Below are 26,056 nucleotides of genomic sequence, written 5' to 3'. Positions count from 1 at the left end.
TATTCAGTGGGGGAAAGAACAGTTTTTCCAGAAAATGGTCCTAAGAAAACTATATATCCACATGCAAAAGAATGAAGTGGGGCCCTTAACTTACACTGTAAACAAAATTAACTCAAAATTGATCAAAGACCTAAACATAAGAGCTAAAACTATAAAAGTCTCAGAAAAAAATTGGGGACAATCTTCTTGTCATTGGATTTGGATTTGGATTATTATTTCATAGAAATAACACCAAAAGTACAGACAACAAAAGAAGAAGTAGGTAACATTTACTTCGTTGAAATTAAGAAAGTGTCATCCAAAGGATGCCATCAATAAAGTAAAAAGGCAATCTGTAGAATGGAAGAAAATATATGCAAATCAGAAATCTAGTAATGCATTAATATTCATAATATAAGGAACTCCTACAACTCAACAACAATTATAAAAAACCAACCAATTCAAACGTGGACACAGGACTTGAATAGACATTTCTCCAAAGAAGATACACAAATAAGGGCATGAAAAGATGCTCAACACCATTAGTCATTAGGAAAATGCAAATCAACACTACAATGAGATATCAGTTTTTACTTATTGAAATGGCTATAATAAAGAAAATGGAAAATAACAAATTTTGGCGACAACGTGGAGAAATTTTAACCCTCATGAATTGCTGGTGTTAATATAAGATGGTGCAGCTGCTTTAGAAAACATTTTGACAGTTCCTCAAAAAGTTAAACATAGAACTACCATATGATCCAGCAATTCTGCTCGTAGGAATACGTCTGAAAGAATTGAAAGCAGGTACTCAAACAGATATTTGTACATCCAAGTTCATAGCATCCTTGTTCACAAATGCCAGAAATAACCCCAGTGTCCATCAGCAGACACAAAATGTGGTATACATACAACAAATTGTTATTTAGCCATAAAAAGGAATGAAATTTTGATGTATACTACAACATGGATAGACCTGGAAGACATTAATGCAAGTAAAATAAGCCAGATGTGGAAAGATATACATTGTATTGGTACTCCACTTATATGAAATACCTAGAACATGCTAGTTAATGGAGACAGAAAATAGAATAGAGGTTACCAGGGGCTTCAAGGTGAGTTGAAATGGGGAGTTACCATTTAATAGGTACAGAGTTTATGTTGAGGATGACGAAAGACTTTTGGTTATAGATAACAGTGATGGTTATACAATATTGTGAATGTATTTCATGCCATAAAATTGTATACTTATAAATGGTCAACTAATAAATATATATATTTTACCACAATTAAAAATAAATGACAAAAAATTATGAGCTTCATTTCTTAGGGATGCATTGTGTTTCATCATATGAAATAAAATGCATCTCCTTTTTGATTAAACATTCAGATTGTCTCCATTCCCTATGAATGCTGTAATTTCACACATAAATGTGAGCATCTCCGATTATCTCTTCAGAATAAAATTTTAAGTCTCTGTTTTGAAATATACTAATTTTAAAAAATCACTTGGGTCATTTATCTTTTCAGAGATTAAAAGGTATAAAAATTTTAAATTAAGGCCGGGCGCGGTGGCTCAAGCCTGTAATCCCAGCACTTTGGGAGGCCGAGGCGGGTGGATCACAAGGTCAGGAGATCGAGACTATCCTGGCTAACATGGTGAAACCCCGTCTCTACTAAAAATACAAAAAAAACTAGCCGGGCGCAGTAGCGGGCGCCTTTAGTCCCAGCTACTTGGGAGGCTGAGGCGGGAGAATGGCGTGAACCCGGGGGGGCGGAGCTTGCAGTGAGCCGAGATCGCGCCACTGCACTCTAGCCTGGGAGACACAGTGAGACTCCGTCTCAAAAAAAAAAAAAAAAAAAAATTTTAAATTAAACATGTACTTGGATATGTTACCTTATTAAATTGTATTAATCCAAGATTTATCCTCAGCCCAACATTACATATTTCTTGAAAAAAAGTTGATAGAATTACCCACTTTCTATTAAGCTATCATAGGCTCATAATCATTTTTATGAACTGTAATTTTCTCATCTTTTTCAATCTTAGGAGGTGATATGTTGGAAAAAGTGGGCTCTTGAATCAGATAGACGTGGATTTTAAAATCCTATTTCTAGCCGGGCGCGGTGGCTCACGCCTGTAATCCCAGCACTTTGGGAGTCCGAGGCGGGCGGATCACAAGGTCAGGAGATCGAGACCACGGTGAAACCCCGTCTCTACTAAAAATACAAAAAATTAGCCGAGCGCGGTTGTGGGCGCCTGTAGTCCCAGCTACTCGGGAGGCTGAGGCAGGAGAATGGCGTGAACCCGGGAGGCGGAGCTTGCAGTGAGCCGAGATCGCGCCACTGCACTCCAGCCTGGGCGACAGAGCGAGACTCCGTCTCAAAAAAAAAAAAAAAAAAAAAAATCCTATTTCTACTGGTTACTAGGTGTAGATGGTGTATGAGTTAGCTGACTTCTTGGTTCCTCAGTTTGCTCATTATATTCTGATCTTATTCAGGCCTATATCAGAGTTGCTGGAAGAAGTATTATGAGTGAGATAAAATAATGTGCCTTGTACTTAAGAGGTGTTCAATCAACTGAAGCTGTCAATGCTATTATTTTGTAGTCCATGTAAAATATTTCAGGATAAAATATTTTCTTCGACTCTGCCTTTCAAATTTTACAAATGCTGTCATTTCTCACCACCATCACTAGTGATACCCCAGTCCAAGTCACCATTTTGTCTTGCCCAGACTCCTGCGGCAGACATGAGCAAGCACTTTACAAAATAATATATTTAAATGCCAATAACTTAGGAAAGATGCATCAACATCAGGTAAATGCAAATACAAACAATGTGAGATAGGAGCAGTTAGGACATCCTTACCTCATTCCTGATCTTAGGGGGAAAGCATTCAGTATTTTACCATTTTACTAGCTGTAGAGTTTTGTTTAGATGTTCTTTATTTTATTTTTTAAGTTTAACTTTTATTTTATTTATTTATTTATTTATTTATTTATTTTGAGATGGAGTCGCGCTCTGTCACTCAGGCTGGAGTACAGTGGCACAATCTTGGCTCACTGCAACCTCTGCCTTCTGGGTTCAAGCAATTCTCCTGCCTCAGCCTCCTGAGTAGCTGGGATTACAGGCACACACCACCGTGCCCAGCTAATTTTTTGTATACTTAGTAGAGACGAGGTTTCACCATGTTGGCCAGGCTGGTTCGAACTCCTGACATTAGGTGATCTGCCCACCTTGGCTTCCTAAAGTGCTGGGATTACAGGCACGAGCCACCTGTAGGTAAACTTACACATAGGTAAACTTGTGTCATGGGGGCTTGTTGTAGAGATTATTTGTCACCCAGGTATTAAGCTTAGCATCCTTTAGTACGGATCCTCCTTTTTCCTGATCTTCTTTATCTTCCCACCCTCCACTCTCCAGTAGGCTCCAGTGTCTGTTGTTCCCCTCTATGTGTCCATGTGTTCTCATCATTTAGCTCCCACTTAGAAGTGAAAACATGTCGTATTTGGTTTTCTGTTCCCGTGTTAGTTTGCTAAGGATAATGACCTCCAGCTCCATCCATGTTCCTGCAAAGAACATGATCTCATTCTTTTTATGGTTGCATAGTATTCCATGGTGAATATGGGCCACATTGTCTTTACGCGGTCTATTATTGATGGGCATTTAGGTTGATTTTACGTCTTTGCTATTGTGAATAGTGCTGCAATGAACATATGCATGCGTGTGTCTTTATAATAGAATGATTTATATTCCTAATGGGATTGCTGGGTTAAATGGTATTTCTGTTTTATATGTGGCCAAAAATCATGAAAAAAAGGCTCAACATCACTAATCATTAGAGAAATGCAAACCAAAACCACAGTGAGATGCCATCTCACACTAGTCAGAATGGCTATTATTAAAAAGTCAAAAAATAACAGATGCTGTTGAGGTTGTAGAGAAAAACAAACACTATTGGTGAGAGTGTAAATTAATTAAACCATTGTGGAAAACAGCGTGGCAATTCCTCAAAGATCTAGATGTTCCTTAAAAGTTAAAGAAGTTACTGTCTATCTCTTCTTTACTAAGAGTTTTTATCATGAATAGGTGTTAAATTTTGTTAAGTGATTTTTCTGGATCTTTTGAGATGTATTTTCTTATAATCCTACTTCTGGGACTCAACTTGTGTATATCTTAGATATTGCACAATAGTTGTCTGATACTCTGGGATTTTCTTTTTGTTTTTTTTACTATTATTTCTCTTTGTGTTTGGGTCTGATGATTTCTCTAACATATTTTCAAGTTCACTGATTCTTTTTTCGGCTGATGAACCCATAAAAGGTGTTCATCTTCATTCCTTTTTATTTTAGCATTTTCATTTGATCTTTCTCACTGTCTCCATCTCTGCTGAAATTATCTGTCCGATCTTGCACGTTGCCTACATTTTCCTCCAAATTCCTGAACCTGTTAATCAGAGTAATTTAAAATTCCCTGTCTGATAGTTTTCATATCTCTTTAATATCTTAGTCTGGTCTGATGTTTGCTTTGTCTCTTCAGACTGTTATTTTTCTTACCCTTTTGTATGCTTCATAACTTTTTGCTGAAATTAGGAATGTTATATAGGACAGTAGAGAATGAGGTAAAAACACTTTTTTGGCTTGGACATGAGTATGTCTCTTCTTCTGCTAGACCTCTAGACCTCTAATGTTGGAGCATGTGCTAATCTAGTCAGGGGTTGGGCTGAATTTGGAGTTTGTGTTGAGGTGTTTATATAGGCTTCAAATTTCTCCAGTGATATCTTGTGCTTAGGCTATAGGAAAGTTTGCCAAAGGTTTTTGCTTGTTTGTTTGTTTTAGTTTCTACTCCCGGCTTGCATTTGGGTCTTCCCTTTACATGACTAACCCCAAAAATAACCCTTTTCCTAAATATTTTGAGATGTATTCCACTATTGATTTTACCCATTGCTTGTTAGCCTGGCTACTGGGGAGAAGGGGAAAGTGTTCTGTCATGTTCTGGGTAAGCTTCAGTCTTAGGTACTGTGACTGGGCCTTGGGGCATGAGTTTCACAGTGATCCTGCCCTTCGTCCAGCTGTAGTGCTGGGCCTAACACACGTTTCTGCCCCTCCCTGATGGGTCAGACTTTTTGGTCCCTGTCCCTTTCCCAGCTACAGTGAGTTTCCACAGTGCCCTGAGGTGACAGCTTTCTAGTTTTGCTTTGCAGATTGTGGCTTTTGTTCTGCAGGAAAAATATGGGAAATGGGTCATGGAGAAGTTTTGCCACTGACTGCTCCTCCCCCACCCTCCCCACACTGCAACATTAGGGAAGCTTTCTCAGAATACTTCTTGGTCTTCACTGTGAGCGTCTGGTGGAGTTCATGGTGGAAAAGCAAAAAGGTGCAAACCTTATGTCTGTGGCCCCCAGGGACTTTGCTTACTCCTTAGCAATTAATTAAATTCACAAAAAAGCTGCGAGTCTTCTTACCAATTTTATGGCATCTGATGGCTACTGCCTCAGGTTAAAAAATGTTTAGGTCCTGTTTCTCCCTGCATGCTTCTAATCTCCCCAGTTTTCTATTTAGTCATTTGCCTTGCAACCTCACTTCCCTGATGGGTTCAAGAAAAGTCATGAATTCACATTATGTCCAGCTTTGTTGTTATAATGCCGGGAGCAACATTCTTCCAGCTGTCTAAACCTACGAGTCAAAACTGGAAATCAATTCAGCCTCTCTTGAAAATTATTTGGCAGTTTCTAACAGTCAAACATAGTTACTTTATGATTCAGAAATTCCACTTCTAGGTATACACCCAAGAAAAGTAAGTGTATGTGCATAGAAAATGACTTGTATAAAACTGTTCAAAACAAATGTCTTCATATAGCACAAACTAGAAATCAATGGTATGCTTATCAATAGGAGAATGGATACAAAAGTATAGTATATACATATGGGAATACCATATGGTAAATTAAAATATTGATACATATTGATAAATCTGTGATCTAAGACCCCAAAATAGATGCCCCTTTATCAATTAGGATGACCCAAGGATTAGGAAAACAAAGTTAGTTTCCTTACTAGTCAAGCTCTGGGCCTGGCTGGCCTCAGAAATTTCTAAATTTTTATGACTAAACTCTCTAACAAATCAGAGCAATTAGCTCTGATTTACAGCCCAGACCACTACAGCTCCTATTGGGAGAAGACTGGCCTTACAAACATTCTTCTCTGATAAGCAATTGCAGGCCCAAAGCCAGTTTCACCCAGCTTATAGAGGCTACACACCAACCACCTTCATGGCCTACAGTTTACCTTTTGATGTAGAGTCAAATTTCATCTCATTTTCATGCTAAAGCTCTGTCCCAAAGTGAACATGGGATGTACGTTAAATGTATATTTATCCATTATGCATGCACTCAACTCCCCTCATAAATATGTATAACTTTTCTTCCAAACCTGCTGAATATCTATGATAGAGGCCCTGGAAAGGCATAAAACCCAACCTGTCCGTACTCTCTTTGAAGAGAGAGACCTTCAGTCCATGATGGAGACTTTCTCTTCCCAGCTTGGAAACAATTATTACCAATAAAGCTCTCCTTTCTACTGTTTAGTCATCCTGGTGGTGTTTTGGATAGCAAACCTAAAATATATTCTTTTAAATGAAAGAAGTTAGACATAAAAAAAATTTGTACTGTAGTTTCTATTTAAAAGAAGTTTAAAAATAAGCAAAACTAATCTCTGGTGATAAAGCAAGCATAGTAGTGTTAACACGAAAACCAATCTCTGTAAAATACTTGAGGTTTATTCTGAGCCCATATGAGTGACCATGGGCCAGGGATTGTAGGTAAAATCATAAATCAATACATGAAAGGTATACTGGTTCAGCCTAAAGAGGAAGGATATCTTGAAGTTGGGGCTTATAGGTAATAGGTGGATTCAAAGAGTTTCTGATTGGTAATTGGTTGAAAGAGGTAAGTTTTGTCTAAAGACTTGAAGACAGTAGAAAGAAATGCTTGAGTTAAGATAAGGGGGAGGGGGTTTGTGAAGATCAAGGTTCTTGTTATATAGGTGAAGCCTCCAGATAGCAGCATTCAGAGAGAATAGATGGCAAATGTCTTTCTTCAGACCTTAAAAGGTGTCAGACTCTTAATTAATCTTTCCTAGATCCATGAAAGACCTGGCTGCAGTAATGGAGATTCTCTAAGAATGCATTTTTTTTCCCCACAAAAGATGGCTTTGCAGGGTCATTTCAAAATATTTCAAAGAAATGTATTTTGGAATAAAATATTTTGATTTCCTTCAGGGTCTGTTATCTGTCACATGATGCTGTCCCAGAGTCAAGTTGGAATTTGGTATCTTATTGCAATAAAGAGCCTAGTTTGTCGGTCTTGTGATCTCCATCTTAATGTTAATGCTGGTCAGTTGTGCCTAAACTCCAAAAAGGAGGGAGTATAATGAGATGTGTCCAATCTCCCTTCCTATAATGGCTGGGAATTCAGTTTTTCAGGTTCTATGGGGTCCCCTTGGCCCAGAGGGTGTCTGTTCAGTTGGTTGGGTACTTAGGATTTTATTTTTGGTTTATAGTAATTACCTTTCTGAATGACATTTATTGAAAAGGAGCCTGAAGAAATTTTCTGAGCTGATAGAAATGTTCTATATCTTCATTTGGGTAGTGGTTACATTGTTGCATATATAGGTAAAAATTCAACAGCTTGTACACTTAAGATTTTTGCATTTTACTGTATGTTAGGTAGAATTCACTTTTTAAAAATAAAATGAGGAAGATAAAAGCAAGAGGCATTTTTCACACAATGTTTATTTTAGAATTGGTCAGACCTAAGTCCGATAAATTATGATACCTCTTAAATATTTTTCCGTTTTTCTCATCTTTCTAATTCCTCTCTACCAGAATTATAGTTCAGTACTTTATTACCTTTTATCTGAGTTATTGCAACTGCCTTTAAATTGTTTCCCTGCCTACAGCCTTGCCCCTTCATGCATATGTAAATACAATTCATTCTCCTCATAATGATTAATTTGGGGGAGTCAGCCTGGTTGGTGGTCGTATGAACCCTGGAACACAGATGAAAAGCCGTGCTCACAATGTATGTGTGTGTGTGGGTGTGTGTTTTATTGTGGAGGTTAGCGTGTGTGAAAACTCTTTGCCATAAGCAAAAAGATAGCAGGTCAGCATCCCAGGCAATATTGGTGGCAGAAATTTCAAGTCAAATAGGCAGCATGAGTCTGTCCAGCCAAGGGCAAGAAAACTCAAAAGACTCATATTGTTCTCATGTTTATAGGAGAAACCATCTAGTAGGTCTCAAGATCCTAGTGAATTTCGCTGAGAGCTGTGTTTCTATTAGAAGAAGGAAGACTGCAGAGTTCTGAGTTTTGCTGGCAACCCTGTCACCTACAGCTGTGTCCCTAGTCCCTGGAGATTTCTGCTAGTTGCAGAGAGCTGGTAGGTCAACTCTGGGTGGTTCCACCAAACTCCATGACTAATCCTAAAGAGCCCGATTATTTTCACTTCAAGCATAAGTTCATTAGCTACCCCAGAAGAGGTAGCAGAGAATCAGCTGCCTTTGGGGAATAAGACTGAGATGTGAGGACTATGTCAGGCTTAGCCTCTGAGCAAAGTCCTTAGAAAAAAACCAGCTGAGTAGTCCTTCAATAGGGGCTTCAGAAAATAATCCCTTCCCTCATGGGGCAGCAGGAAGCCATGCTTTGGTGTGAGAATGGATCAGGATGACTGCAGAGTATCAACAATGGCCCGTAAACCACATTTTAGGTAAGGGCAGATTAGAAGCAGGGAGTATATGGAGGTAGATGCCTGGGTTTTAGAAAATCAGCAGCTCTGAGAAACTGATAAGAATCTACAGATCCAGGAATGCATGTGTACCCATGCACAGAATCTTCAATGTGCAGACGGTGCCTGACGTATAATGGCTTGATTTAGGATTTTTTGACTTTGTGATGGTGCAAAAGCCATATGCATTCAGTAGAAGCCATACTTTGTGTACCCATATATACAGCCATTCTATTTTTCACTTTCAGTACAGTGTTCAATAAATTACATGAGATATTCAACAGTTTATTATAGAATAAGCTTTGCGTTAGATGATTTTACTCAACTGTAGGCTAATATAAGTGTTCCGAGCATGTTTAAGGTAGGCTAGGCTAAGCTATGATGTTCAGTAGGTTAGGTATGTTGAATGCATGTTTGACTTACGGTATTTACTGATTTTGATGGGTTTGTTGGGATGCAACCCCATTGTAAGTCGAGGAGTATCTGTGATTTCAAAGGGGTCATATAATGAGTCCTTTATAGTCCATGTTCCTCAGGTTAAAACATATTTGTTTAGTTCAAGAGAGTAGTTTGAGAACTAAAACCAGATCAAGTAAAATGGTCTGTAATTGAAGATGTGCAGACGTAAAGATGGCTTTGGAGCTTGGAGAAAAGCACTAAAGCAATAGTTCGTGAAAAGGGGCCAAGTTTGAAGCACATTCAAGTCTATGGGTGGTGAGGACACCAAATCAGTTTCGGCAGCCTGAGTGGATGGTGGGGTCATTAATTAAAACAGGAAATAAATGAGGTGCAGCAGTTTTGGGAGAGGAGATAGTGGAGATTTAAGTAATGTTGAGTGTTAGGTACCTATGGGATATCCACATGGAGAGTCTTAACAGGCAGTCTAAAATACAGGACTTGTCCTCAGGAGACACGATATACCTATTCTAGGTAAGATTTGAGAGTCATTGCCTTAAAGGTGTCTGTTGAAGCCATAGATGTACATGGAATCCACCAAGGAGGATGGAGTAAGAAGAGAAGGCTAAGGTGGGACTTGTGATCTCTAAAATTTATAGGAAGTATGGTGTAAGATGTATCCAAGAAGTAGGTTTACTGATACTCAGCACTTCTCCAGGTTAGCTGTAGGCATTGCTTTACAGTAAAGCAACATTCTATTTGGGCTGGGAATCTGCATGTCTTCTCAGAAAATTTGTATGTAATGTGTGTACTATTGTTTGTTTTCTCTGTCAATTACACGGTAACATGCATTTAACTCATGATATGGAAAAGATAGACACAACAATCTCTTTTATAGGCAGATGTCTACATTTATTCATAGAAAGAAATAAAATTCTTAATGAAAGGTAGCCCCACAAAAAAAAAAGGTCTGATCTGTGTATAACCAAATTGTAAAAGTGATTTTTAAATGTTCAAGGGTTTTTAAAAATAATGGTTTCTGAAGCTGCACACACTGCTTATTTTACATGTTTTCAAATATGACTTGAAGCCCATTCCTGAGAAACATACTCATAGGATATAATATATATATTATGTAGAAACAGAACTGTAATAAACTTTTTTCTTCTGATTGGCTAGTCTTTTTGTGGGCCAGGAGGATGAAGTGAGGAGCGACGTCTATTTTATTTTCCATATTTTTCATGCTTATACTGTTTGCATAGGACAACAATGGCGAATTATCACCATCATCATCATCATCAAAATCCATCATTAACAAGCACCACTTATACATAATAGCTTATGTGATACTCTAGATATTCGCCCCTTGGGATTTATACATACTGTATATGAATAGGCAACCTCAATCTCAAACCCTCTGCTTTATAGTAATGATCTTTTTTTCCCACTGATAAGTGAGGATAGATTTCATAGAAAAAAATAGATGGAGAATAAGTTTTCTTTGGTTAATTCTATGCACAAAATTGTCTAACTTGAAGGAAATCTTGCTGAATTTAGTTTAAAGGAAGTGTTTTTCTTTAAAGATGAAGATAAGTTTATTATAACCCATCCAATCAAAAAATAAAACAAAACTCAATGAGTTACTTTGAAAAGAAACAACATTGTTACATACCTCAATTCAATCAGGATTTTTCAAACTAAATAATAAATAGAAATACACATTATATAATAAAAGCTAACGCTTATGGAATGTTTTGTTGACCAATCTTAGTAATTTATTCCCTTAAAGGAAACAGGATGGACATAAAATAAACCAGGGTAGTTGATGTAATTATGAAAATCCTGGGAACACATAAGAAAAACAGCATACCTATTCTTATTTGATTTCAGTAATACAAAGCAATAATTAAAATTTTTAAATCTAATTTTCATGTTGCCTAGTAAATTGCCTATACACTTAAAACATGGACACACATACACACAAACACTTTCTCTCTCTCTCTGTCTCTCTCAACAATTAATAATAGCATTCAGGAGAATTTTTCTAATAGCAAGTCCAGAAGATTTGAGGTGTTTGTGGCAAAGTTAACTTGTGGCTATGGAATATAAGCTATTTTCACTTTGCCCCAGGTTACTATTTGTACACTTCCACATCATATGGGCATGAAGGACCACATGAAATATTCAGAGGTCATCAAATAGATGTGTATTTCTCAAACATTGATGTGTGTGCAAATCAAGGGCATTTCCATGAGGTGAGATGGATGGAGGTCCCTTTCATCTCAAACAGTCTATAGTAATGATGTTAAGGTTTACCTTGTTCTCACCCATTCAGCTTTGGAAAACTTCCTACAAAATTTGTGATTACACAGTCAAGGCTGCCTAAAAGTAGGGCACTGTGATCTCCTATCCACCTGTGCATGTTGCTAACGCCATCACTGTGCCTCCTATTTAATACCTGTTGAAAATGATGTATGTGCCAGGAAATCTTCATGGATTGCCCCATTCATTCTCAAAGCAACTTGATAGAGTAAATACTGTTATTAGACCTAAGAAAACTGAGGCTTCAAGAGGATGCACTGGTAGCCTAAATTCAGAGCCTTGATTTTGACCACTGAGCAATACCACCTCCCCCTTCCTGATGTATGAATATCAGGTTACCTGCTCACCACTCTACATGCTTGTTTCATTCCAAGTATTTCTTGGAAATTCACTTGGCCAGTTTGTCAAAAATCAACTTGAACTGAAATTTCCCTTGGACTTAATTGGCCTGGTGTTTATTCTTCCTTTGTCTTTTTTAGCCTTGAAACTTCTGGTTCACTAACTGAATGTAAGCTAGATAAGCAAGCATTTTACAATATTGAGAGAGTAATGGGATTCCATTACTGCAGATGTTCAAATGTTAGCTAGATCACCTATAAAAAAAGACTGACTCAAGTCTCAAGTGAGTTAATTCTTACCATTTTTTTTTCAGCCCTGAGATTCCATTGTTCTATCCATGTCATTACACAGGCAAAAACTTGGCATTATTAAGATCATGAAAATTTCATGATTGGATCAAACCTAACATATAAATACATTCCTTAGTATTCATCCAACTTGAGAAAATCCCCTTTTAGTATCTATGAACATCTTCTGGAATGGGAAATATTTCACTTGACTAAAAGACTACTTGGCTTTGGGAGGTCGAGGTGGGCAGATCACTTGAGGCCAGAAGTTCAAGACGAGCCTGGTCAATATGGTGAAACACCATCTCTACTAAAAATACAAAAATCAGCCGAGCATGGTGTTGGGCGTCTGTCATCCCAGCTACTCAGGAGGCTGAGGCATGAGAATTTCTTGAACTGGAGAGGCTGAAGCTGCAGTGAGCCAAGATCATGCCAGGGTGACAAAGTGAGACTCTGACACACACACACACACACACACACACACACACACACAAGCCTACTTGGTCTGTCACAGATAGATGGATTCAACATTTTATTTATCATTTACATTTTAGAAAATTAATTTTGAAATACTTATGGATTCACAGGAAGTTATAAAGAAATATATAGGGAAGTTCCCTCATATTTTTAAAATGAAAATTATTGTGGGGTTTAAACATTTTTAAATAGCACATACTCACTGAAAAATTTATCATAGTCAAAGACATATCAAGTGAAAATGAAATATCTTCACCATCATACCAAAATCTGCCCAGCACCACTATTCACGGTTTGGTGTATGTCCATTCAGTACTTCGTTTACATGCATTTATGACTAAGCAAATAAAAAAAGCCAGCTTCACCATCACTTCCAACATTCTTTCCATCCTTTCATAGCCCTCTTCAAAAGCACTGTGATTGATGATAACAATAGCCCAAGTATAACGGTAGCTACTGTTTATTGAGTAATATGATATACCAGACACTATGCTGGCTGCTTTGAACACATTATCTCATATATCTGTCATAATCTTATAGATTTTATTAGGGTTAGCAAGTGAGGAATTTGATGCTTAAGGCTGTACAACTACAATTACAACAGGCTAGAATTTAATCCTGTCCGTCTGACATTTAGAACATAATTTTTCCAGTTCACTGTCCTGCAAAAAATGTTCTGTGGAATAAGAAATAAAAGAGGAGCAAATCAGGGAAATATCTACAACTTTTTAATTTCCTAAAAGTTAAACAAATTAGCAACAAAAAAGTCACAAACTATGAAAAGAAGTTACTCATAAGATCAGTTAAACCAAGTTCTTGGATTTATAATTATAAAAAGGATTTAAATGATCAGCTATTTTATTTTTCCACCAATTGCCCCCACCCCAAGGGAACCCCAGCATCATAGTATGTAGTGTTTATCAGGCACGGATTTCTCAACATCTGCCTCTGCCTCAACCATGACATAGATTGGCATTTCTTAACCTGTGTACTTAGTCTCAGCTTGGAGAAGAGGGTAACTCTATAGGGGTCTCATAGAAAATTGCACTTCTTCCTCAGCCTATGACCTTGACAGCATAGAGCCACTGTCAAATTCTGAGCCCCCTCTCATGAACATGTATGTCAGAGTGAAGAAGGACTGGCCTCCAATGCCCTACCTATGAGAGGTGCCTCAGGGCCTTGACCCTGGCATCACAGAGCCTGATACTCCTAATGGCATACAAACTCCCTGTCTACTGAAGCTGAATAGAGACCCAAAGTTTGAGGCACAAACACTGTTCACGAACAATCAGGTGGAAGTCAGGGGAACAGGAAAGATATAAAATAATCCACCACTTTAGTCAGACCTACAGAGAAAGAAGATTAAGAAGGAACATCTCGGCCGGGCGCGGTGGCTCAAGCCTGTAATCCCAGCACTTTGGGAGGCCGAGACGGGCGGATCACGAGGTCAGGAGTTCGAGACCATCCTGGCTAACACGGTGAAACCCCGTCTCTACTAAAAAAAAAAAAAAAAGAAGGAACATCTCAGCTGACCTCTGAAGGGCATTTCTGTTCAGCAGTTCTGGTGCAAACATCTTAGAGACCTGAGGAAAAGATGAGCCTGTTGGGGCGTATGTGTGGCACCATGGCCCTGTAAGAACAATGGTTCTGATGGAGACCACGTGGCACATTCTGCTCCGTTCCCAACCAGAGAGCAGCAACCCTGCTTCTTTCCCAATCAATCAGTAATCTCTAAGGCAAATGATTGGGAATAAAATTACTTAGGAATAACCTCAAGGCTTCTTTTAAAATAGATTGTGAGACATATACACCAGGGAATACTATGCAGCCATAAAAAGGATGAGTTCATGTCCTTTGTAGGGACATGGATGCAGCTGGAAACCATCATTCTCAGCAAACTATCACAAGAACAGAAAACCAAACACCGCATGTTCTCACTCATAGGTGGGAATTGAACAATGAGATCACTTGGACTCAGGTTGGGGAACATCACACACCGGGGCCTGTCATGGGGTGGGGGGAGGGAGGAGGGATAGCATTAGGAGATATACCCTAGAACTTAAAGTATATATAGATATATATAGATCTAGATATATACTTTATATATCTATGTATATCTATGGAATTGTGAGAGAAGTAAATCATTCACAAACTTCAGAGCTTGATTATTGCAAAGTGGCTTGTAACACACCTGGCAAGCACTGGGGTGTTACAACATGAAGATAGGAACTCCTAGTAGAGTGAACAAAAGTGTCCAAACAAAAGTGTTAGGAAAATTTAATTACGTTTTCTTAAAACAAATTTTTGTGTGCCCCTGCTGTCATACTACAGTGTATCAAAGGAGAAATGTAACCCTGTGCTTTTTCCCTGAAAGTTATTGCTACTATCCTGCTTGTCAAAATTAGAGTAGGAGTAATACTTTATATTATACTGCATATTATGAACCATAAACACATTTTCCATTCATATTGCTTGAGGAATTCAGGCACCCACCAGGCTTTCAAGTAGATAATCTCTAAGGTCATTTCAACTCTGGTTTTATTATTACTACTTCAGACATGCATAATGCAGGAAATGATGTTAAGCCTATGTCATTGCATAAATGTCATGAAAATGGTAATAAAAATATATACAATATCTTACGCATTTAAGGGGTAGCTATATTCTGATACTGGATACCGTTTTTCTGAATTGTGAGAAATAAATAAATGATTGGTAAATGAAGTTACCATACATTTATTTATGGTAATAAACTATTACCACTGAGCCTCACTGAAAGGCTTTGATTTCTGGCTTTGGGGGTGGGGCTTGTGCTCCCCACACTGCTATGGGAAAGAATACTCTTCGATACAGCTGGCTGTTGAACTCCATGCATCATGAAGGAACCTGCCATTCCAGGAGCTGCGTACGGCATAGTCATTGCCTAACGCAGGAACCAAAAATCCTCTTTGATCACTCCATGATTCCTTCTTCTAGGATGGCCATGTATAAATGCCTGTGGACTGGCCTTGGGGAGTATCCATCTAATCTCTCTCTAAGCAAATGTTTTGGGACTCCTCCAAGTACAAACACAACTCAAGGGCAACAGCTTGATTAGAAAGTGTAGAAATGAAGAGCAATTAGTTCTCTCTTGGATTCATTAAGGTCGTGGCAATCATCTTTTCCCAGCACACAGTGAGGAGATCAGCTTTCTGTCTCTTTGGGGACATTTGTGAATGGAGTTTGGCACTGGATTTGTTGTCAGGAGTTGTGGAGGTTAAAGCCTGAAAGACAGCCTTGTTTTCCTCCTTGTTAGTGAGTGAAGGGGTATGCAGGGATGTGGGTTTATTTGGTTGGATTTTACAACACATAAGGGAGTTTTCTCTGTTTGTTCTGGTGGCCATGGCCATGGGCTTTGCTTGGACCTAGCCTCTTCATGCCACGTGCCCCACCGGAGGTACATGTATCTGGAGCCACAGTAGTGCAACATGTCTGCTGTCTCAGCTCCAAGTGGTTCCTAGTTAGGGCTGCCCCCTGCATGCAGTGCTTCCCTTCTTTCCCACCAGCACCCCTTAGACATTCGTGGCCCCTGATTTCTGGTCCTGCCATTGCTCATAACCTGCTGATGGCACTGCTTGCTGTGGAGTTCTGAAGGGGAAAAAGGCAGAGCCATCAAACAGCTCTGTAGGGCCCAGATGTGGAGAAAGTATAAGTCTGAAAATCTTGCAGTATTTGCCTGCACCAAAATTAAAAACATTACACAATGTTAAGAGTTATATGTCTAAAGCTCAAAAATCCTTTAACAGCATGGGTTTTTCCAGATGTGAAGAAGCCCAAAGATGGTGCCTATTGAAGGCCTTAGAATCATCAGCTATCCAGGAAATACAAATCAAACCAACGAGATGCACTTTCCTCACTAGGATAGCTATCATGAAAGAGACAGATACCAAATGTTGATGAGGATGTGAAAAAATTGTAAGTTGCCATATGACCCAGCAATTCAACTCCCAGGTACATACCCCAAAGAAATGATAATATAAGTTCACTAACAACTTGTACACAATTGTTCTTAGCCACATTATTCATAATATCCAAAAAGTGGAAACACCGACTCCCAAAAGGACAGTCCACAGGTGTTTATACATGGCCCTAAAAGAATGAATTGTGGAGTGATTTTTGCATTAGGCAATGACTGTGCTGTAGGCAGCTCCTGGAATGGCAGGTCCCCCTCATGATGCATGGAGGTCAATAGCCAGCTGTATCGAAGAGTATTCTTTCCACAGTAGTGTGGGGAGCACAAGCCCCACCCCCAAAACCAGAAATCCAAGCCTTTCAGTGAGACTTCGTGGTAAGAAGTTTATTTATTTACCATAAATAAATGTATGGTAACTTTATTTACCAGTAGTTTATTTATTTCTCACAATTGAGAAGAACTGTGCCCAGTGTCAGGATATATCTACCCCTTAAAAGCATAAGATGGCCGGGCACAGTGGCTCATAGCTGTCATTCCAGCACTTTGGGAGGCCAAGGTAGATGGAACACCTGAGGCCAGGAGTTCGAGGCCTTCCTGGCCAACATGGTGAAACCCTGTCTCTACTAAAAATACAAAAAATTAGCCAGGTGTGGTGATGTGTGCCTGTAGTCCCAGCTACTCGGGAGGCTGAGGCAGGAGAATCACTTGAATCTTGGAGGCAGAGGTTTCAGTGAGCCAAGATCATACCACTGCACTCCAGCCTGGCGACAGAACGAGACTCTATCTCAAAAAAAAAAAAATTGTTTGGTAAAATACTGTACATGTTTTTATTTGCCCATTAACTGATGAACAGACAAATAAAATTTGGTATACTCATACTATGAAATCATATTTGGCATGAAAAGGAATGAAGTACTGATAACATGCTGCCACATGGGTGAAACTTGAAAACACTATGCTAAGTGAAACAAGCCAGTCTTAAAAAAGACACCACATTGTATATTTCCATTTATGTTAAATGTTCAGAACAGGCAAATCCATGAGACATCTAGATTAATAGTTGCCTAATGGCTGTTCCAATTACAGTGGTGTTTATAACTAATTGATCACAACCAGTTAGAGATTTCTCTGTTCCTTCTCCACTCCCACTGCTTCACTTGACTCTTCTTAAGAAATACAGTCTCCTAAAGTTGGAGGTTTTTAGGGAAAATGATTAGTGGTTGCTAATGGGTATGGGGCTTCTTTTGGGGATGATGAAATGTTCTAAAATATCAGTTCGTTGGCGAGAATACAATGCACATGAGATCGCAATGTGTGAAATTCTCAGCACAGATACAATTGTTTGTCCTGGTGGGATGGGGCACCAGAATTGTCAAGAGATGCTATACGGAGTGCAACCTCTTATAATAGTCACTGGAATGTTCATATTTTTCTCTAATTAAGAAATTTTCCAGAATGGGAAACATTATCTAGTCACCGACCTCACTAGAGAATTCATGTTTTCCTGTCAACCTCCTCACTGCACCCTTGACCTCCTTGTTTCTCAGGCTGTAGGCAATGGAGTTCAACGCTGGGGTCACAACACAAAAGAGCACAGAGACCGGGATGTCTTTGTCCAGGGAGCACCCTTCTCTGGGTCTGTCATAGTTGAAGTGGTCTGTTCCAAAGAAGACCACCACCATGGTGATGTGGGAGGCACAGGTAGAGCAGGCCTTGCTCCTGCCCTGAGCAGAGGGAATCCTAATGATGGTAGAGATGATGAGTACGTAGGGACATTGCAGTAAACAGGCAGGGGCTCAGGTCAGTGACAGCCCTTGCCACGTGGAGCACAGACTCACTGACAGAGGTGTCTGAGCAGGAGAGTTTCAGGAGCAATGGGATGGCACAGAGAAAGTGGCTGATGGGGTTTAGTTCACACAGTGAGTGTGGCTGTCAGTGTTGTGTGTGTGTCCCAGAATTGACCAGCCCACGCATCCAAAACCCAGTCACCAAACACACACAGACCTTTTCACTCATTAGGAGCTTATATTGAAGAGGGTGGCAAATAGCCACACAGTGGTCATGAGCTACGGCAGCCAGCAAAACCCCCTCAGTGCTGGCTCATGATGCAAGGAAGAAGATCTGGGAAAGCAGCCCTCATAGGAGATGGTCTGATTCTCCTGGAAGAAGTTCACCAGCATGACCAAGATAGTGGTAGACATCTAGCAGATATCCAGGAAGCTCAAGTGGCTAAGAAAATAACCCATTGGAGTATAGAAGGCAGGACTGACCCTGACTGCATTTCCCAGAAGAGATATCAGGTAAATGACCAAGGAGAACAAGAAGAAAAGCCTTTGTAATGCAGGGTGCTTGGAAAAATTTAAAAAGATGAATTCAGTGACAACTATTTGATTTTTTACTTCTTTGAATTCTTTCTCAACTGAAATGAATATTGGGAGATAAATAAAAAATAATGTGATATGATGACAGACATCAGGAGAGCTGATTAACTTTTTACTTATCCTTTAGTTCTCAGATTAGATGATATCTCTTCTGGATTGTGCAGCTTGACTCTAAGAATAGGGTTTTGTATTCCCCCTCATTCCCTTGATTCTCTGCCCCGTCTTCTTGTCATGCATATCACTATTGTCTATTAGCTTGTTTGCCCGCTCTTTACCCCCACCAGTATATAAAGTCTCTTAGCCAAGGAATTTTTCTCTCTCCTTAGTCCATATGCTCTCTAGAAAACTTTTTTTCCGATGTAAGGAAGGAAATCTAGTCAGCACTGATGTTGCAAAAACAACAGTTGGTGAATTATACCAGAGCCCCAAACTTTTTCTCCCAGCTTCTCTCTTCCGTGAGAAAAGTCACAATACAAAATTCTACCTTACCAAGTGTGTGGTAGCGTCAATGATCTTTACCCTCGTGTTATTCAAATAAATAAATGGCATTACATGACAGAAAGAAATTGCAGATGTAACTCAAGTTACTACTCACATGACTTCAAAATACAGAGATTATCTTGGCTTATTTCACTGACTTTTTTTTTTGAGATGGAGTCTTGCTCTGTTGCCCAAGCTGGAGTGCAATGGCACGATCTAGGCTCACTGCAACCTCTGCCTCCCAGGTTCAAGCAATTCTCCTGCCTCAGCCTACTGAGTAGCTGGGATTACAGGCACGTGCCACCAGAGCTGGCTGATTTTTGTATTTTTAGTAGAGACTGTTGGCCAGGCTGATCTTGAACTCCGTGACTGGCCCTTTTAAGGGATAATCACATGAGCCCTTAAAAGCAGAAATCTCTCTTGGGCTGAAGATAAAGTCAGAGATTCAAATCACAAGTAGGATTTGGCATGTCATTGTTGACTTGAAGATGAAGGGGGCCACTGTTAAAGAAAAGGTAACCATGGCCCTATAGTCAGAAGAAACTAAATTTTGTCAGGAACTTGAATAAACTTAGAAGTAGAATCTTCTGCAAAGTCTCCCTCTATCCTACCCAGCTGACACCTTGTTTTCAGCAGAGCACCCAGCTGAGCCATGCCACACCTGACCTTCTGACCCACAGAATGTTGAGATAATTAATGGTTGTTTAAACTGCTAAGTTTGTGGTAATTGGTTATGGTAGCAATAGAAAACAAATGCACCGAGCATCCCATTTTGTGTAAGAAACTTCTGATCTTTTGGGTTAATTATGACAGAACACCACTCTAGAAGCGTCAGAAGTGACTTCATCCTATACACTCTAAAATCTTTGAGCATCCGTCTCTTCGTCTTTGCTCTCTTTTCCTTTGTGCTGCCAGTGGCTAGTTCTCTCTCTCAGAGAACAAATAAAGAGAATACAGAGGAAAACATCAAGCTTACACTATTCAGTTTCCCAGTAAGTAGCTCAGTAGAGGTTGGGAGAAAGACAAATTTGGAACTGAGTAGAATGATATTTCTGGATTATTTTTAAAATTTAACTCATCTCTTCCCCCTCTTTACCAGAAACAAACATGTGCTAGACTGTGACATAACAATCCCAAATTCTAGGAATCTTGAGAGCTCATTCAATTGCATCTGAAATTATTTTCTTGGTGGATTGTCCTTAAATGAAGCTTTGTGTATCTTGGCTTTCCAATTTTCTTTAGAAACTGCGAAGCCGTCTTTTTTCCTTAGTGTAAACCAGTGGTCGCTAAGCTGTCTTTTTTCCTTAGTGTAAACCAGTGGTCGCTAAGCTGTCTTTTTTCCTTAGTGTAAACCAGTGGTCAGCAGTAAAATCCAGCACTCCACCTATTTTTATAAACAAAGTTTTATTGGAACACAGCCACACCCTTTCATTTATATATCGTCTATAACTGCTTTCATACCACAATGGCCGAATTGAGTAGCTGATAAGGAGAACATATGACCCCCAAAAGCCTAAAGTATTTACTTTATGTTCTTTTACAGAAAAAGTTTACCAACCCCTGGTGTAAGCAATTGGGTTTGGGAGTTTGACAGACCTAGGTTTAAATCATGCCTTTGTCACTTGTCAACTTTGATCTGGAGCAAGTCATTTAGCTTCTATATGCCTCAGTTTGACCATGTGTAATATGGAATGTTTGGATTACAGAGGTTTTGTTTGGATTACATAAGTAATATGCAAGAGAGCAGTGAACATGGTTAATCTACAACATATATTCTCCCCATTATGCCACTGCTCCCATTTCAAGTTTCCCTTTAAAAATGTTATTTCCCCTGCATATTTCTTCAGATTGACTCAAATGCTATTTATGATAAGAATATGACGTTATTTTCTATTTATGGACTTGCCTTCTCTGATTCTTTTTCACCAACTTTACCAGATCCACTTTTAAGCAACTAGTATATAATTAAATTCACATATTTCTCATAAAATAAGTACTATGGTCTATCCCTACAGTTGTATCTGCTTTTTTTTGTTTTATAATTACATTTTTTAAAGATTTTTACAGGAATTCTGTAAGGAAGTAGATTTTATCCATACTTTTAGATAAAATTTCCTCTGAAACTAAAAATTAAAATAGCTGAATATCATGAGGATGCAAATAACACTACAAGTGGTTGATAAAATTAACTACTGCCTCTAAACTTCCTTCTCACAATATTCCCCAACTCCTGGTCAGAAACCCGGGAGTCATCTTTGAGTCCTTCCTTCCTTCATCCCCTGCCCATATCAAATTTTTCAGCGAATCCTGTTGATTCTCTGTCTCAAGTATATTTCAAATATATGTATTTATTTCCCTCTCCATCGCCAAACACATGAACATTCTCTACATGGCTTATTCCTTCTCATTCTTTGTGTCTCAGCTTGAATATTATATCTTGAAGCCTTCTGACCACTAATCTAGTATAGGTGTTTTTAAATTAAATCTCTTTAATTAAAAGAAGTAGCATCCTATTATTTTCCTTCAAAGAATTTAAAGTAATATTTGTTTTTGTGTTTGTTTATCATTGACTACCAGTTTCTCCCTGGTGAATAAGCTCTGAGTGAGCAAGAATCATGACTGTTTGTTTACTGCCTGACCGATAATTGACACTCATAAAACATTTTATGAATGAATTAATTACCAGATTTATTAAAATGGAAAATAAATATTATAATATGTACTTTATCACCTTAAAATAAAAGTTCAGTCACGGTAGCATAGATTTTCTCACCCATCTAAATGTTCAGATCGGTCAAGCAGAAAGCATCATGTTGGAAAAGGTGGTGATATAACATAAAACCTCAAATTCACAATTGCTGTGACTAAATTATTAAGTTAACCAATCAATTCAGTCAAAAGAAGGAGCCTATCTGTTGATGCAACCTTGACCTTTAGAATAATATAATAATAACAACGATAATAATAGCTAGTATTTTCAGTACTTACTAAATGCCAATGCTTTCTTTGCATATATTTATTTCCTTTAATTCTTAAAACACCTTTAAGAAGTACTGTTATTATTCTTAATTGTATATGAGTAAACAAGTTTAGGGAGGGTGGGTAAATGCCCATAGTTGTATAATTAATAAAACCATATATTGGCAAAGATTTGGAGATCCAGAATAAATGTTCAGCTCTATTAACTCGTCAAAGAACCTTTCTGTCTCTGGACATGAATTTCTTCATCTGTAAAACAGAGCTAGACTAAAAGATTGACAACATTCCTTCCACCTCTGATATTCCGGGATGATATTTGGTATCTACATATTTTCCAGTCTCCAAAATGAAGCCATATACCCGAGCAAGGGTAACAAAGTCAAACGTCTCCCAGGGATACCATGGTGGTTTATTCATTTGTCTTCATGGGATATAAAAGTCAAGGATAAGATGGGGATTTTAGCCTGTACACTGATGTGGTGGACAGAATAATTCTACCACCACCCCCTCCAATGCCCAAAGAGGGGTCTATGCCCCAATGCCTGTATCCTGAGAATGTGTTATGTTAAATGGACTTTGCAAATGTACTCAAGACTGTGGACCTTGATATAGGGAGATTATTCTGGGTTATGTGGGTCAGCCAAATCTAATCACTTGAGCACTTAAAAGTGACACGTTTTCCCAACTACAGTGAGAAGACATACAGCAAAGGAGATGAAGCAGAAGAAGCAGAGTCAGAGAGATTCAAAACACGAAAGACACAACGTGCCACTGCTGTCTTTGAAGGAGCCACGAGCTAGGGAACACTGGCAGCCTCTAGAAGCTGAGAATGACCTATGATTGACAGCCGGAAAACCAAGTAGGGCATATATCCTTCTGCTACATAGAACTAAATTCTGCTGACAACCTGAATGAGCCTAGAAAAAGATTCTCTCCTAGAACCTTCAGAAGGAAACACAACCCTGCTAACACCTTAATTGTAGTCTTTTGAGAAACCCAAGCCAAGGAATAAGTCAAGCCATGCTGTACTTGGATTTCTGACCTGGAGAACTGTGAGATAATAAAATTTGTGGTGTTTAAAAGCTGCTAAATTTGTGATAATTTGTTAATGGTTTCTCAGTTGGGGTACTCAGGACATATTTAGTCTCTATCATACATTAGACATGTTTGAGTTCTATCTATATTCCCTGCTGTTCAGACTTCTGAACATTATATCTGGATGGATGGCTGAATCTTAAATTCTCATTTGATATAAAGAACAACAAACAATGTTCCTGGCCCTTCTTTACTTCCCTGTAATTGAAGCCCCTTGAATGCCAATCCCAAGTGTTCAACTGTCCATTTTAAGAATTAGGTTTTTGCCGGGTGCAGTGGCTCACACCTGTAATTCCAGCACTTTGGGAGGCTGAGGCGGGCAGATCACTTGAGGCCAGGAGTTCAAGGCCAGCCTAGCCAACATGGTGAAACCCCATTTCTACTAAAAATATAAAAATTAGCTGGGCATCGTGGCATGTGGCTGTAATCCCAGCTACTTGGGGGGCTGAGGCAAGAGAATTTCTTGAACCTGGGAGGCAGAGGTTACAGTGAGCCAAGATCACACCATTGCACTCCTGCCTGGGTGACAGAGTGAGATACCTTCTCGAAACACAACAAAACAAAAAAACAAAAACACCCTCAGGTTTTGGAACTTCTTCCAGCCATAATGGAATGAAAGCAACCAGATTTTCCCTTCTGTCTTAACAATTAAAAACTTGGGGGAAAAAATAAAAGAAAATGTGTTTTCAGATATTAAACAATGAGTGGAATGGGACAGAGAATACTGAGGCAGGGGAAACAAAGGAGGTAAACCCTGTGAATGCATCAGCTCACTTCATGGAGAGGATGTCCAGGCCACAGCACAAGGAGGGGGTACGTAAGTGGAGCCCAGTGGTCTCCCTTTATTAATAAGAGAAAATTCAGAGTTTGGGGGAGATCAAGGTACCTAGAATTTGCATGGCAGAGCCCTGGAGAGGAGATGCACATAAAATGAGTCTCAGAGATCCACAGAGTTCCCTCTTCAGCAGAATGCTAATCAGCACATGAGAACCAAGGAAAAGATTAGAGAGAATCAGCTGGAATAATCTGGAGAGCTCATACAGGGCTGGGAATAGTTCGTCTTTGCACCAATCAGTGTGCAAAGAAATCCTAACACACACAAAGTAGACTCATTAGATACCTCAGTAGACAGGCAAAATTGACACTAGACAAAAGGCTATTCTAAACTCACCTAACAAAGCTTAAAAGCTAGTCTTAAAAGGATCAAATTATTTCTGAGTAATTTAACTTACTGTGTCCAAGAACAAAGTCCAAAAATACTTAAAGGAATACTAAAACGTCTTCATTTATCTATGTAAAATTCACAGTGTCTGGCATCAATCCAAAACCATCAGGCATACAAAGAAGCAGGAAATTCAACCTATATAAAAAGAAAACATAATTTAAAAGACTTAGTAATGACACACATTATAGACTTATAAACCAATGATGTTAAAATAGCTATTATAAATACATTTATATGTTCAAGAAGGTAGAGGAAATTATGTATATGATAAGGAGACATGGAAGATATTAAAATACTTTATTTCTAAAGTAAAGATATATCTGAGATAAAATATACACAGGATGAGATTAACAGCAAATTAAATATAGAAAAAGGTTAGTGAATGTGAAGGCATACTAATAGAAAATATCCAAAATGAAATAAGAGATTGGGCACATCAGTTCACGCCTGTAATCTCAGCTCTTTGAGAGGCTGAGGTGGGCAGATTGCTCAAGCCTAGGAGCTTGAGACCAGCCTGGGCAACATGGCAAGACCCTATCTCTACAAAAAAATAGGAAAATTAACCAGGCATGGTGCCACATGCCTGTAGTTCCAACTACTTGGGTGGCTGAGGCAGGAGGATAGCTTGAGCCCTGGAGGTCAAGGCTGCAGTGAGCTGTGATCATGCCACTGCACCCCAGCCTGGACAACAGAGTGAGATTCTGTCTCAAGAAATAAAAAAAGAAGAAGAAAAACGAGAGAAAAAAGGGACTGAAGAAAAATGAGCAGAACATCAGTGAACTTGGGGACAACAAGTGCCCTAATATGCATTAGAGCCCAAGAAAGAGAAGGGAACAAAAAATGTGGAAAAACAGTAGCCAAAATTTCCCCAAATTTGATGAAATTTATTAGCCCCCAAATTCAAAAAGCTTAACAAACCCCAAAGAAGGCACAGAAAGAAAACTGCACCATGCAAATCATAATCAAATTGGTCAAAACTAGTAATAGAAAATTTTAAAAGCAACTGGGAAAAAATGCACATTACATGCAGAAGAATAGAGATGAGAATGACAGCTGACTTCTCATTCAAGCAGTGCAAGCCACAAGACTGTATTGTTTGTTTTCTTCCAATGTTTTAAGGAGCAACAGCTTGAAAGGAAACAAACCAACTTGTCAACTTAGAAGTCTATAACCAACAAATATATTTCAAAAACACCATTAGGAACAACACTTTCAGAATGTCAGGGAGACGACCACAGTGAATCCTCTCCCCACAAAAGCAACAGAAGTAATGGCAAAACAGTAGAAACCAACCATTTTAAAATTATGAAAATTAACCAAAGGCACAGAATACACTCAAAAGCATTCACTCAAGTATAACT

General features: G+C 38.9%; 1 long non-coding RNA gene across 1 annotated transcript in view; it reads left to right on the top strand.

The window, feature by feature from the left end:
• The window catches only part of LOC103888395, a 111,514-nt gene extending 88,057 nt beyond the window's left edge, over positions 1-23,457 (top strand). Inside the window, exon 4 of the long non-coding RNA XR_002515888.2 lies at positions 23,067-23,457. This is a non-coding gene — a long non-coding RNA (uncharacterized LOC103888395). The remainder of the gene's footprint in view (positions 1-23,066) is intronic.
• Positions 23,458-26,056: the final 2,599 nt, after the last annotated feature.

The sequence above is a fragment of the Papio anubis genome, chromosome 1 (assembly GCF_008728515.1).
Source record: "Papio anubis isolate 15944 chromosome 1, Panubis1.0, whole genome shotgun sequence".
Classification (NCBI taxonomy): Eukaryota; Metazoa; Chordata; class Mammalia; order Primates; family Cercopithecidae; genus Papio; species Papio anubis.
Note: the sequence above shows the minus strand (reverse complement) of the source record. Positions and strands in the feature narration are given on the sequence as shown.